The sequence below is a fragment of the Furipterus horrens genome, unplaced genomic scaffold (genome assembly GCF_987537825.1).
Source record: "Furipterus horrens unplaced genomic scaffold, mFurHor1.1.pri manual_scaffold_3, whole genome shotgun sequence".
Lineage (NCBI taxonomy): Eukaryota > Metazoa > Chordata > Mammalia > Chiroptera > Furipteridae > Furipterus > Furipterus horrens.
Genome location: NW_028327173.1, coordinates 174,812,246 through 174,825,577, shown reverse-complemented (window position 1 = coordinate 174,825,577; position 13,332 = coordinate 174,812,246). Strand labels below are relative to the sequence as shown.

The 13,332-nt window shown below is 43.3% G+C and overlaps 1 pseudogene; it reads right to left on the bottom strand.

Annotated features, from left to right (window-relative positions):
* Positions 1–245: 245 nt before the first annotated feature.
* LOC150016780 (large ribosomal subunit protein uL23 pseudogene) lies at positions 246–750 on the bottom strand (annotated as a pseudogene).
* Positions 751–13,332: the final 12,582 nt, after the last annotated feature.

Here is a 13,332-nt window from a genome sequence, read left to right as displayed (position 1 = left end):
GTGGTGACATTTAAATTAGTCTTTAGAGGAGAAGCAAGGTTTGAATAGATGAGGCTGGAGGAAAAGCACAGAGTTCCAGGAGTGTGAAAGCCCATGACATGATCCAGGAGAGGAGATGAGCCTTTTCTGGGTAGAGCATTAGCTGTATGTGAGAAAAAAAATGGCAGGTGAGTTTCAAAATACAGAAGTTTCTTTTTCTTATGGTATAAATTTTTTATATTTAGAATTATCCAGCTGGACTCAGTTTAGACAATCCTGATTTTGTTGGCAATATCCAAAGCATCATAGTCTGGAGCCAGTCGAACATATGCCTTCTCTCCATCAGGCCTGATCAGGGTGCTGACATTGGCCACACCAGTGTCACAGAGCTTCTTCCCAGCCTGTCTGATAGGGTGCTTGTTGGGCTTGACATCCACAGTGAACACAAGTGTATCGTTGTCTCCTGTCTTCTTCACGGCTGACTGGGTTGTCAGGGGGAACCTGATGATGGCATAGTGGTCAAGCTTGTGTCTCCTGGGGGCACTGCTCCGAGGATATTTAGGCTGCTTTTGGAGCTGCAGTGTCTTAGGCCTTTGGGAGGTAGGTGACGTATGGATCTTCTTCTTCTTCTTCTTCTTCTTTTTTTTTTTTTGGTGGCTGTGGACACCTTTTAGCACTGTTTTCTTTGCCTTTGAAGCCATTGCCTTGGCTTTGGCTTTGTTGGATGGGAGTGGCGGGGGCAGGAGCTTCCTTCTTTGTTTTGGGCGTCATCTTCATGAAAGGACTGGAACAATTTCAATTTACAAGGGGTCTTGATTACTCTGCTAAGATATTTGAACTTTATTCTAAAAGAAAGCAAAAAGCTAATACAAGCTTTTGGACTACCCTGACTGGTGTGGCTCAGTGGATTGAGCGTCGGCCTGCGAACCAAGTGTCACTGGTTCAGTTCCCAGTCAGGACACATAACTAGGTTGCACATCAAGTCCCCAGTTGGGGGCATGAGTGAAAGGCAACCACGCAGTGATGTTTCTCTCCTTCTCTTTCTCCTTTCCCCTCTCTCTAAAAATAAACAAACAATTATTTTTTTAAAAAGAAGCTTTTGGATTGAGGGGACGCATCATGATTATAACTCTACTTTGGAAAGGTAACTGTCAGAGATGTGAAAGATGGCCTGAGGTATAGAGAAAGTAAGCTGTGACAGGGGACCCATTGCAGGGGCTATTGCAACAACCTGGGTACATACTGCATGGCAAAGGACGGTGAGGGCAGAAGCAGAAGAGAGTAGGTGAAGAGACATTCTGAGTCTGGACTTGAATGTGATGGAATGCACAAATGAATGAAGTTTAGGAGAATAAAGTTTTGACATTTTTAATACACTTTTGTTATAGCTACCATTTCTTTATTTTTTGAAGAACAAGCTTATTACATCATTAGAATTACACCATATTTTTCTTTGGACTTAGGATGCTTTCTGACTCCTCAGAGGAGGAAAAAAGGGCATATTTGTTTTCTATCACTTCTGAATATATTCTTATTTTAGCTTAATCTCGAAGAGTGTCTTGTGCCTTATTCAAGATAGACTTTTTTTCTTAACTCCCCTTCTTCTGGCCGTACTCGTGAGGATGAGGCAATTTGAAATCTTTACTAATGCTTATAGGATTCTCAGAGTTAGGCAGAACCAGCTTTTCTAAGCCTAGAATGGGAGCCAAACGGATTCTTGGATCCCATATCTCCTGCTGGTTCTGAAGCTGCCAGACTCTGTCCCAGTGGGTGGAAATGGACACCAGCCCCTGACGAGGTGACGGCTGCACATGGGCGTCTGCTACCTCTGCTGCTTCCTCTCCTCCACCAGGAAGGAAAACGTGGGCTTTCCTAGGCATTTTTCTTGTTCTCTTATGGTGAGGGAACTGAGGAGTTTTGGCTTTGGATGTTTGGTTAGTGAACATAGGCTGGAGGGGTTTCCAGAGAGCAGATGGTTCCCATCTCTGAACTGTTGTTACTTTCTTTTCCACCCCCTTCTTGTGCTGTACAATTCATCCCACCTCCAGAATCTTAGAAAGTCTGAGTGGAGAGCCTAGAGTTCAAAGTATATGCAAAGCTTCAAGGTGGAGACACCGAAATGGAAGGAAGACTGTACCACTGAGTTTTCTTCCTGCTGACAAAATGAAATTTATATAAATATTTAAGCTTAAAAAAAAAAAAAACAAACCTCACAAAAAAACACCTCATTTCTTTATTAGATTTGTATACCACATATCTAATAACCAGTCTTCTTGGAAGGTGATGAGAAGTGATACTAAACTTCCAAGTATCTACTTTTCATCTGATAAAGCCATTCCAAAGTGTGCATTATGAATTGGGTTTGCAGTTAAAATCCCCCAGATCAAATATTTAAAAATCCTGGGCAGAAAATTTATCTCTAAGTCTCTGGAAAACAGTGTGCATTCTACCTAACCAGATTGTGAGCTTAAGGCACCGTGTGCTTTATATAAGCATCAGTAATTTATTCAGGACATTTTGGGCCTTATTTCCGACTCAAGAAAATGGAGATCGTTATACTTCCTCCCCCCCCACCCTCCCAATTTGTGGCACACAATTGCTTCTACAGCTTTGCTTCTTTTGATTATTTCAGCAGGAATGGTTAAGATAAAACAAATCTTCAAAAAAGATATAAATACGAGCCTTTCCTGCTGATTGTAGCCAAAAACCATATATTTAGCACCATATACGCAGCATATCGATGGGTGCTGTGTGGAACAAAAAGAAGAAAGAAGCTGGGCAGGAGCTCACAGTGCTGCGTGAGGGAGGCAAGGGCTGGAGCTGAGGAAGAGGAGAGCTGTTCGTCATCCCCTCACTGCAGGGCTCTGATCCCTTAAAGCCCAAGTCCAGGGGACCGGTCTAAAGAAAAGCACATTGTCAGCCCCCCTCCCGTTTTAGAAATGGAGGTAAAGGGGAAGGGTAGAAATGGGGCGGCAGAATGGCTCACTTGTATGACACTGGCTTTAATTCCCACCCTGTCGTGAGTTTGAGGGCAGCAATGCAAAGGGCAGCTTATTTATTTATAAGCAGCTCTGACAGAAAATTCCTCATCTTTTTCACTTTTCATAACTCTCCATGGTCTATCCCCTCCAAAGGCAGCAGGTAAGGGCTGGGTCCAGCCCTGAAAGAGGGTGATATTCTCCAGACACATCCATAGACACTTGTAAGTCGAGAGCCGAATCCTCTGTCAGACACATTTTCCTTGTCAAATCATGCTGGTCCCACCTCACCGACACTGATAGTCCTGGGAGCCAGGTCTGATGCCAACCTGTATTGAACTCCTAGATGTGAGTACACTCTCTTGAAGGGCAGCTCAGGCTAAAACTTGACCTTTCAGAGCCTTGGGAGGTGGGAAGGGGAGCAGAGGATTGCTGGGGGGGAGAGAGCTTTCCTGGTTATTGCTACAGGGAGTCTGTTTACTTGCCTTCAAGGGTCACAGCCATCTGAATGGGCGTCTCTGGCTCTGCTCTTGGATTTGGTTTCAGAGGGCCCGGTCCTGTGGAATTCCCCCCCACCCCCCATCAGCCCTCCCCTTACTCTGTTAGGTACGGGACTTGTCTCCCACAGCACAGCTCAAGCCTTCCCCAGGAACACTGCAGCTTGCTTGCAAGAACAGCAATTGGAAAGGCTGTTTTAAGTGGAGTTTACTGTTGTTGTATAAACCTTCATTTAAAATTGACTATAAAATGTTTCTGAACCTGCCAAACACGCATTAAAATATTTTGCTCCATTTATGCCTATGTGTAACATTTGGTTTCTAAAGAGCTTTAATCAAGTAATCTTCAAGTAGGAAGTTATTCATCTTTATTGCCAGTCAGTTCTCAGTGGTGGTCGTGGCAACAATCTTTTTATTGCTTCTGTGTTTAGTTGTTCTTTGACATGATAGAAGTCAGCTGCAGTTCAATGAGCTCACTATTTGTGCAACTTAATTGCTTGCTTCCTTCAATACATACTCAATTTTTCCTTTTATGAGCAGGGCTGTTGGAAAAATTAAGCTTAAGGATATAGCCGTCCACTGTTAATTAACCTCCTTCCCAAACACATTAGTAAAATAGGTCAAACAACTGCTGAGTGCTAAGTGTACTGTTCCTAAGGTCCTCCTCAGCTGAGACGTGAATCCTGTAGTAAGTGAACAAATGTTGGCGCTTGGAGCATTGTCTGGAAGCGGTGATGACATAAGAACAATGCTTTGCAACACAGCCTTCCGTGCAGCACCGTCTTCTTGAAGTTAAATATATTGTTTGACTTCGACTTGTTTTGTGTTATATCTGCATTAAAAAGGTGGTGGCTGCTGCTTTTTCTCTTTCTTCGTCCTCTTCCTCTTCCTCTGCTCTTCTTTTTCTTCTTCCTTTATTTCTAGGTTATTGCTTATTTTTAAAGGAGGACCCTAAATTCAGATTTTTTTAGAAAAAATGGCCACTGCTCTTATCTTGACCCCCAATTTCTAGAGTAATCTGAATATTGTGAGGATGTATAAATGTTTGTGATGAGTATAGAGATATGTACACTGAGGGAATTTATCTACCAAAATAGATTTATAGAGAGCTCTTATAATTCCTCTCCATGTCATGGGTATAGTCGGATGGAAAATAAGTTTAATTACAGTGGTGAAGGGCTGATTGGAGCTTGGCCAACTTGACAGAAAATATTTTGAAGTTTATAGAGTCAGAAAGGAAAAGAAAAAAAAAAGAAAAAGAAAAAGAAACTGTGATAGTTCCTGGATTGGGTAGAAGGCAGGAAAATGTCAGGGTCTGGTTTATACTTTTAAAAAGAGCAAAGCAAATGCAAACAAAATTAAAATGGGAGAATATGTTAGACAGTTCTAAAGGCTGAAAATCATACTTGTGCTGTATCTGTAGTTCCCATGTTCCGCCTTTAATGGAGCAGTGGGGACAAAGAAAACCCCCAACCAGCTCCTCAAATTCTAAACTGATAAATGCAGACATTTCTTTTCTTTAAAATTATTATTCAATGTCAATCTAAATCTCACAGATTTTTTTTAACTTAGGTTGAGAGTCTATATTTCTAAAATCATCTGCTTTGATAAAATCATTACCCAATAATGGCTGTTTCCATTCTCTTCCAAGGTTTTAGTGCCCCTGACCTGGGTATATTTCCTGCTTTGCACTTAAAGTCATTGAGAAGCTCCTTGCAGGATCTTTTCTCTAGTGTCACTTTAGAATATCAATGACATGGAATTGATGTTGAAATGGTAACCTTTGGGTATCTTAGTTTGCCTACCTGTAGAGGGATAATGACCCTTTGCTAGTCTAGACTCCAGGGGATTGTTAGGAAACTTGATTAGCTAATGATTGTCAGGAGCCTTGAGGCAAAAATGTTTTCCCTGTGTGTTACTTTGTCCCACAATAAAGCTTGCAAGAATGACCTCATTCATATTCATTAGTGGTGGGTTCTAAAGGTTATCCTCTCTTATCTTTCGCCTGGCTAAGGCCTGAGACGCAAATGGCAGATTGCTGACAGTGGGAGAAGAGTTGCACCATCCAAATGGTTAGGTAGGAGGCAGGGTGTTGCATTTACATGCGCCTGTAAATGGTTTGCTGCCTGTTTTTTGTGTGTCTGGCTCATAGATTGCAGGTTGGAGGGGGGTATCTGTAACTTTTGGATGGAGAAGAAAGTGCTATGAATTAGAGTCAAGGGCTTGAGTTGAAGCTTTATTCTTATCTGAAAAATTAGGATGGCAAATTTTGTATCTTTTAAAAATAGATACTTGTCTAAGAAAGGGAAAAGTAGAAGCCCACATTGGCAAGTACACGAAAATAGAGAATTTTGGAACTTTTGAGGCATTTAGTCTTGCTAAGTTTTAAAAAACTTGCTCCCACAGAGAGCCCTGTTGCAACCTGCATTGAGCAAATTTGCAAATACTAGGTTTCACTTGTAAATATTGCCTTAAGAACAGCCAGACCTTTGCTTTGCCTCAGGAGATTATGCTGGGTCTGCTAAGCTTCCATGAATTGATATCTTGCTCATCTCATAGATTCTTTTATTATTTCTTCAGGTTATCTTCCTGTGGGTTTTCTAGCAGTCATTGATTGCCTTGAAGCAAATCCCGGGAAGGAGAGCGAGGAGCCATGGCGATGGCCCCTGTGACCAGCAGGTGGCACTGTGGACACTACAGTGGTGAAGAAACGGGGGTTTAGGAGGCAAAAATGAAAGGGGAATAACCGGGATCAGGAGATAACTTAAGCTCCTCTGCAGACCTTTCGGAGGTGAACAGGGCATCTCAAAAATCTGACCAGTTTCTGAAAGTGGAAGGCTGCCATGGATTGGCCATATAAGATATTTTCTCTGATTTTTACAGTCTTTTTTCCAGCTGCATCAGTTGATATGTTTAAATTCTCTATGCTGTTTGCCAGAGGTGAAAAACAAACTTGAAGGGAAAATATTTAGGGAATTTTAGAAATTGACATTTACTCATATTCTAACACGGCAGAATGCAAAATAGGAGGAACTCGAGCCTGGTGTGTTTATAATATAAAGCTACATTTCACACGCATAGTGTATGGGTATTATCCACTAGGGAAACAGGTTAATTTGATTTATTTAGTTATATTAAAGTGATAGTGAGGACATTTTCCTGACCGGCTAGCCTCTTCATTCTTGGTTGTCTATGACTCTCTTTTTTAAAAATTTATTTGAAAGACATTTCTGTGTATCAGTTTTGAGAAGACACATCGTGTGTGGGTAAATTTTTGTTCTTTGGATGTTTATGAAGTGCTACATTTCAGTAATCAAGTGGTTAGAGAGACAACACTTATTTACTTCTAAGCGAAGTTCCTGAAGCAGCAGGAACTTTCCAAACTTCCAGGGATCTTTGGGAGGGTTGACACTTGTTTCTTTTGTCTCTTTTTTTTCCTGAAACATCATTTGGGAACTCCTTTTGGAGCTTAGAACAGAAGCAGATGGAGGTCTTGGGGAAGAAATGCAATTGCTCTCAATAAAAGATTCCTAAACTGAGGCCTCTTGGGAACACTGACTTGTCTACCAGAAGTGTGGACTTTCCTCCTTGATGAATATCTGCTCTCTGGGGCAGATTTTTTAAATACTTTTTTTTTCTGCCTCCAGGCTAGAAACAATGGCAGTGGTAGAGCCCATCTTCCAAGGGGAGGACTGGGTGTGTGTGTGTGTGTGTGTGTGTGTGTGTGTGTGTGTGTGTGTGTGTGTGTGTGTGTGTGTGTGTGTGCTCCCAGCCCAGAAATCAGTACTGGGTGGCTCATCGCATTGGGTGGAGGTGGGAAGAGGAACAGCGAAGCTAGATTTAGGGCAAAGGACCTCAGAGTGGCAGGACAGGGTCTTAGGGGCCAGTTTTAGTGTTCGCCAGCACTTGCCCAAGTCCAGGCCATTACATGTTGCGGTCTGCCGGGTCTAGTGGGAGCCGAGGCGGGCAGCTGGCCGAGCTGCTGAGGGAGGGTGCCGCGAGTGGTCTCCCCACGTGACTGGAAAGTCTGACCAACTGAGGGGACCTGGGAATGGAAACCAGTTTACTGTATATTCAGAAACAGGGATATTTCTGATTCACCAGGGCAGGTTCCTCTCTTACTTCTTGGAACAGATTGCTCTCTTCTGAGCCTGGAGCCTGGGCAGTGCTTGAGCGGCAACGAGGAGCATAAGTTTCCTGTCACTTCCTCTTTGGCAGGTTGTGTCTGCAGACACTGGCTCCTATACCCCATAATTACTTTTTCACATTTTTTAATATAGTAACACATGGTTGGGCTTGTGGTGGGGGAACCGAGTGATGCCTCCAGGCCATGAACACTATAAATAACTTCAGGGATCGTTTTATATGGTTAGGGAAGGAAGCAGCTTCTTTCTTAAGAAATAGCTCCAACCAAAGGAGAGGGATTTAGGAACAAATAACTTTTATTTTTTGGAACCCCTTTGCCTTTTCTGTTTCTCTGTCTTCTTACCAGTCTGCTATACCACTTCTTAAAAAGTCTTATGGTGGTCATTGCAGCCATCTTGTCACTTAGAAAAAAGTGCACACATCGTGTTTATGAAGGTGACACTTCCCACTGCTGAGTTCATCTTCCTGCAGCGTTAGCTCCTGTCGGTGAACTCCCTCACAGGCAGCCACAGGCAGGTGTAGGTGCTGGCTGAAGACCTGCATTGACGAAGGGACTATAATGAACAATCTAAAATCATTCCTCATGACTCTGACAAAAGTTTTAAACTATCTAAAGCAGCCCAAACTTGGAGCTTCCCAGAAAAAGAAATTTAGGACATTTGTTGTGGAGTTTAGTTACATACCATTCTTCGTTGTCAAGAAGTTCTCCCGTTCACCTAAACTTCCATGTATGTGAAATTTCTGCTTCTTATTGAGTGGAGGTTGACAATAACGGATTAAGATTACTTTTTAATAACTACTCTTTTTAATTTTCAATGACCTGGTCTCTAAACTTGCACATAATTAATACTGAAATAAGATAAACACTATTTTCTACAAATTAGAAATCTAATAAAAAATTTCTATTAGAAATAGATGTAGCAGAAATATTCTGAAAATAGGTTATGCTATGCTCTGTATACTTTAGCTTAACTCCTATGTGTGCAGATTGGATTCTCACAATATTCTGCTGAAGCAGACAGAGTAGTTTAGATAATCTTTGCATTATATATAATGTTTTTTATAATACATTTACATGACAGAAAGACAAAGACACTAGCCTAGTAGAGGAGAGATGGAAATAACCACAGCTGTCCTAGGCAATAGGGTGCTCTGTTTTACCCTTAGTGACATCAATTCACTGACATAAAACTGTATCTGTAGGCAAATGAGGCTCATTTTACCTGGATCCTGGGTAAGTATTGTATAGTCAGTCTGGGACCAGGGACTAAAACTGCAGCACGAGGCAAGTCTGTGGGACTGGGCAAGGGGCAGTGGGACACATTTCCAGGGGAAAGCATGAGAAAAGCCCAACTCCATAGTTTTTCATTGTTCTGGGTAAATATTTGCTAAACTCACAGGCACCTGGCACGGTGCTCCCAGTTTCTACTCTGACAAACAAAGATGGACATTTCTCCTTCCTGCAAAAGGAAACTTCTTTTCACTTCTCTGCTGAACAATGTGTTCTTGTGGACCATGGCGGTTCCCTCACTGGAGGGTCCGATCGGCAGGGCCCTGGCTGCCATGTGCACCTGCTGGGGCGTTTGCATGTCTCAGGAGGCACAGAGAAACTGTGGTTGGATTGTCATCCTCCATGAAGAAAGCTGTTTGATAATTTTATTTTAAAGATTTCTCTGGTGCTGAGAATCTGATGGAGCATATGTTTTGATGTGGTGTGCTGACAGCCACAATATCTGTCCAAAGGAGCTATGATGGATTAAATAGCAGAGTGCTTTTCTCCCATGAGGTAACAGCTTTTCTCTCACGAGTTGGGGGAATGCTTGTGCAGTTTCCTGGGCCCTGGACCCTGAGTCCCCACACAAGGTAGGCACCCAGAACTTGCTGGCAAGTTCTTGTCAACCCCACATGCCAAAAAGGACCTAATACAAACAATCCTTATTATAAAGTTGGCCCTTTACAAACAATATTTACAGAAAATACTTGTACCTGTTCTCTGCCATGCTACATTTTTGGAGATGATTACATACTTATGCGAGGGAATGGCATGTCGCCAGAAGCGGAATCAGCCTGCTGGAGTTTCAATAGCGCTCATTATGAAGGAGAAGTTTCCATTCCTACCGCTGGAAGGAAAAAGCCACTCACAGATAAAGTGTATGATATGATTACCCTTGCTTTAGATAACCACAAGGATTACTTCCGACATGATAAGGGATTGTTTTCTGTCTCCATCCTACAGAGCTTGGCTCAGCCTTTTTAAGGAGCAGCAGGAGCATTTTTGAAGGCCACTTGATCAGTTTGGAACCTGTGGGAGCATGAGGTTGCCATGCAGATAAAAATCAACACTGGTTTCAGCTACCAGGGCAATCGCAGTGAGGGTGGGTGGGTGAGGGCTTGGAAGGAGGTTTGGAAACAAGGGAGCAAGGGCCTAGTGACTCCCGGCAGAGGGATTGAGAGGCCTAGTGAGTAAACACGGTGCATATCAGAATCTGTTAGATGGTTCCTTTCAGTGTGCTAACCTCATTCAGATTAAGTTCAGTGACAAAGCTAGAATGCTCAGCTCCTCAGAGGGGTGTGTTTTCATGAGGTAGATCTACTTTGAAATCGTCAAGCAGGAGAGTTAACCTTCAATGCCCGGTTTGCTGGAGGAGATAGGAGCAGGGAAGTTAAGGACTGATGAGAATTTAATGAGTTAAGTTGCAGAAAGGGAATCTGCTCCTGACAACTGGGGTGCTCTGCAGGATGAGTATTGTTTGAGTCTTCAGTAGCCTTTGGTGAGAATACAAGGCTCAGGGCTAAAACTCCTAAGTGGAGGGGCATTGTAATTATCAAAAGATAAGAAATGATAGTTTTTCCTTCCTGATATTTTACAAGAGGCTAGTAAATGGATTGTTAACTGCAATGTAAAATCCAGAGGGGGGGATATCAGAGTAGAATCTGAGGATTTAAAATGAGTCCAAAGGCTGGGATAGAGTTTGTATGTATGCATGTAAGGACATATGTATGTGTGTATGCAGTCAAAAAGAAACACTCCAATTTGAATAGGTAGTCGTTCCCAAGAGATCAAAAGAGGTCAGATGTGTGGAACAGGCTTCTCAAAATGTCATGGGAAGGGGATTTTGATGCTTTTTGCGCCTTGAGACTGGTAACAGCAGGGACCAGTATTAAGTCGTCGTCGGCAGCCGTCCATCTCGAGAGACGATGGTGTAGCTTCTTAAGAGTCTATCTGCACCGCCGAGAATGGCTGTGCAGTCCAACTCGGGAGTGACACGGTATCTGTCTCCTCCCGTGTTGAATCGACATCTTGCGATGACGCTGGAGTGTCCTCTCCAGTGAAGCTGAAGCTACAGAGCCTGGGCAGGGTGATATGGAGGGTCTGCTGTTGCCCATGCAGCAGACACCCCCTCTCTTCGCAGCTGAAGGGTCCAAGGGGAAGACGGAGTCAGTACAGCTTGGCTTCAGGTGCGCCGCAGGAGTTGCCGGTGTTGACTACAACGTCGAACCGCCTTAGGGACTCCGGCTCCGGATTTTCTGTCGGGGTTTACTCCCTTAGCCTTTCCCCTGAAGAGGTATGCCGCAAGGCAGCGGAGGTTTTTTGGAGTCAGAGTTTTCCTTCTCTGATGTGCCCTGACTGGAAGATCGAACCAGCGACACTTAGCTCGCAGGCCAACGCTCAATCCACTGAGCCAAACCAGCCAGAATTACAACTCTGAATATTATAGTTGAGTGAAAAGAAAAAGAATTGTTTATTTAACAGTTATACAGATTTAGTTATTTGCGGATTTCTGTTTTTAAGTCTTATGTTCTTTAAAACACCCTTAAACACATATCCTGCCTCCCCGCTACCAAACCAGGCTAGTTTTAGGAAAGTTAGAGAAACCGTTCCCCTACTTTCCAAACACAGTTCAGCTTTACCAGCAGCTGCCAATCACTCTTCTGCCTGGGGAGGTCCTTTCTGTGCCGTGGTGCCATCCAGCTCTCAATGCCAGTATTAAGTATATATATATATATATATATATCGTAGTCGGCAGCCGTCCGTCTCGAGAGACGATGGAGTAGCTTCTTAAGAGTCTATCTGCACCGCCGAGAATGGTTGTGCAGTCCGACTCGGGAGTGACACGGTATCTGTCTCCTCCCGTGTTGAATCGACATCTTGCGATGACGCTGGAGTGTCCTCTCCAGTGAAGCTGAAGCTACAGAGCCTGGGCAGGGTGATATGGAGGGTCTGCTGTTGCCCATGCAGCAGACCCCCCCCTCTCTTCGCAGCTGAAGGGTCCAAAGGAAAGACGGAGTCAATACAGCTTGGCTTCAGGTGCGCCGCAGGAGTTGCCGGTGTTGACTACAACGTCAAACCGCCTTAGGGACTCCAGCTCCGGATTTTCTGTCGGCGTTTACTCCCTTAGCCTTTCCCCTGAAGAGGTATGCCGCAAGGCAGCGGAGGTTTTTTGGAGTCAGAGTTTTCCTTCTCTGATGTGCCCTGACTGGAAGATCGAACCAGCGACACTTAGCTCGCAGGCCGACGCTCAATCCACTGAGCCAAACCAGCCAGGGGATATATATATATATATATATATATATATATATATATATATATATATGAACAAGGGATTAAATTTTTCCAACTTTTCCATTCCCGATTCTATGGTTGCTGATTCTACACTTTGTGGAATTGCATTTTCATGATCTTGTGGTGCTACTGTTGCCTGACAAGGGTGGCAGGATTTTGCCTACATGAACACATGCCACGGCTCAGTTTTAATAGTCAGAATGGCTTGCAAGGTTCTGATTATTGTAATAATCACATAGTAGTTATCCAGAGGACAGAATATCTCTGTTTTAAATGGTAATGGGGAAAAAGCTATGCATCCTCCTTAACTTGATACCATTTTTTGTCCTTCATGAGAGATGCAATTAAGTTTGGGAACTTCCCTTTTTGCTTAATTGGGATTACCCAAGTTGTGGCAAAATGCTTGGGGTTATCTAAATGGAAATGTTATTTAAAGGCCAGGTATTAGGTTTTAGCCTTTTAGAAATTAAAATATCCCCAAATGAGCATTATTTGTGTTTTCTTACAGTCCTAAGTATAGGAGTTGTCAGGGGCAGAAGTGCAGGCTCAGGGGTTTGTGGGAACTGGTCCCAGCTCTTGGGACAGTTTGCCCCACAAAGCAGCTCTGTACCTTTTTTTTATTGTTAGCCTTCTTTCTGGTGCCTGTATCTCCCGATAGCTAGGTTTATATTGGAGATGGCACCCCCAGCACCCTGCCTGCCTGTCATGTGCTGAGTTTCCTGAGGATTTTTGCATTGGGAAGACCCTCTGGCTTTAGGAAATCAGGATATGATATTGGCTGTATGGCTCCCTACATGCCATTATGTACTAGGTATAATTCCATGGAATTAGTTTTAGTAGGCAGCTCTCAAATTCTTTATAAATTGTATTTCATCTGTCTATTTTTATAAAGGCTCTTGGCAGACATCATTCTTGTCACTTTCCATTCTTTCTTTAAACTTCAGCTCCCGGAGTTTTCCCAGCATAAGGCAGGGACTCCCTCTGGTTCTGGGAGGGGTTCAAGAGCTCACCCTGCTCCGTGGTTATGGCAGATCTGCTGTTGTTGCTGTGGCTGCTTTCTTTTCAAAGTACCGCAGGTCACATGATGACTTCCAGGCCCAGATGGGGAGATGATGTGGATAAAAGTATTTAGCAAGAGATCAAAAACTGGGCTGCACTTCTAAATGGC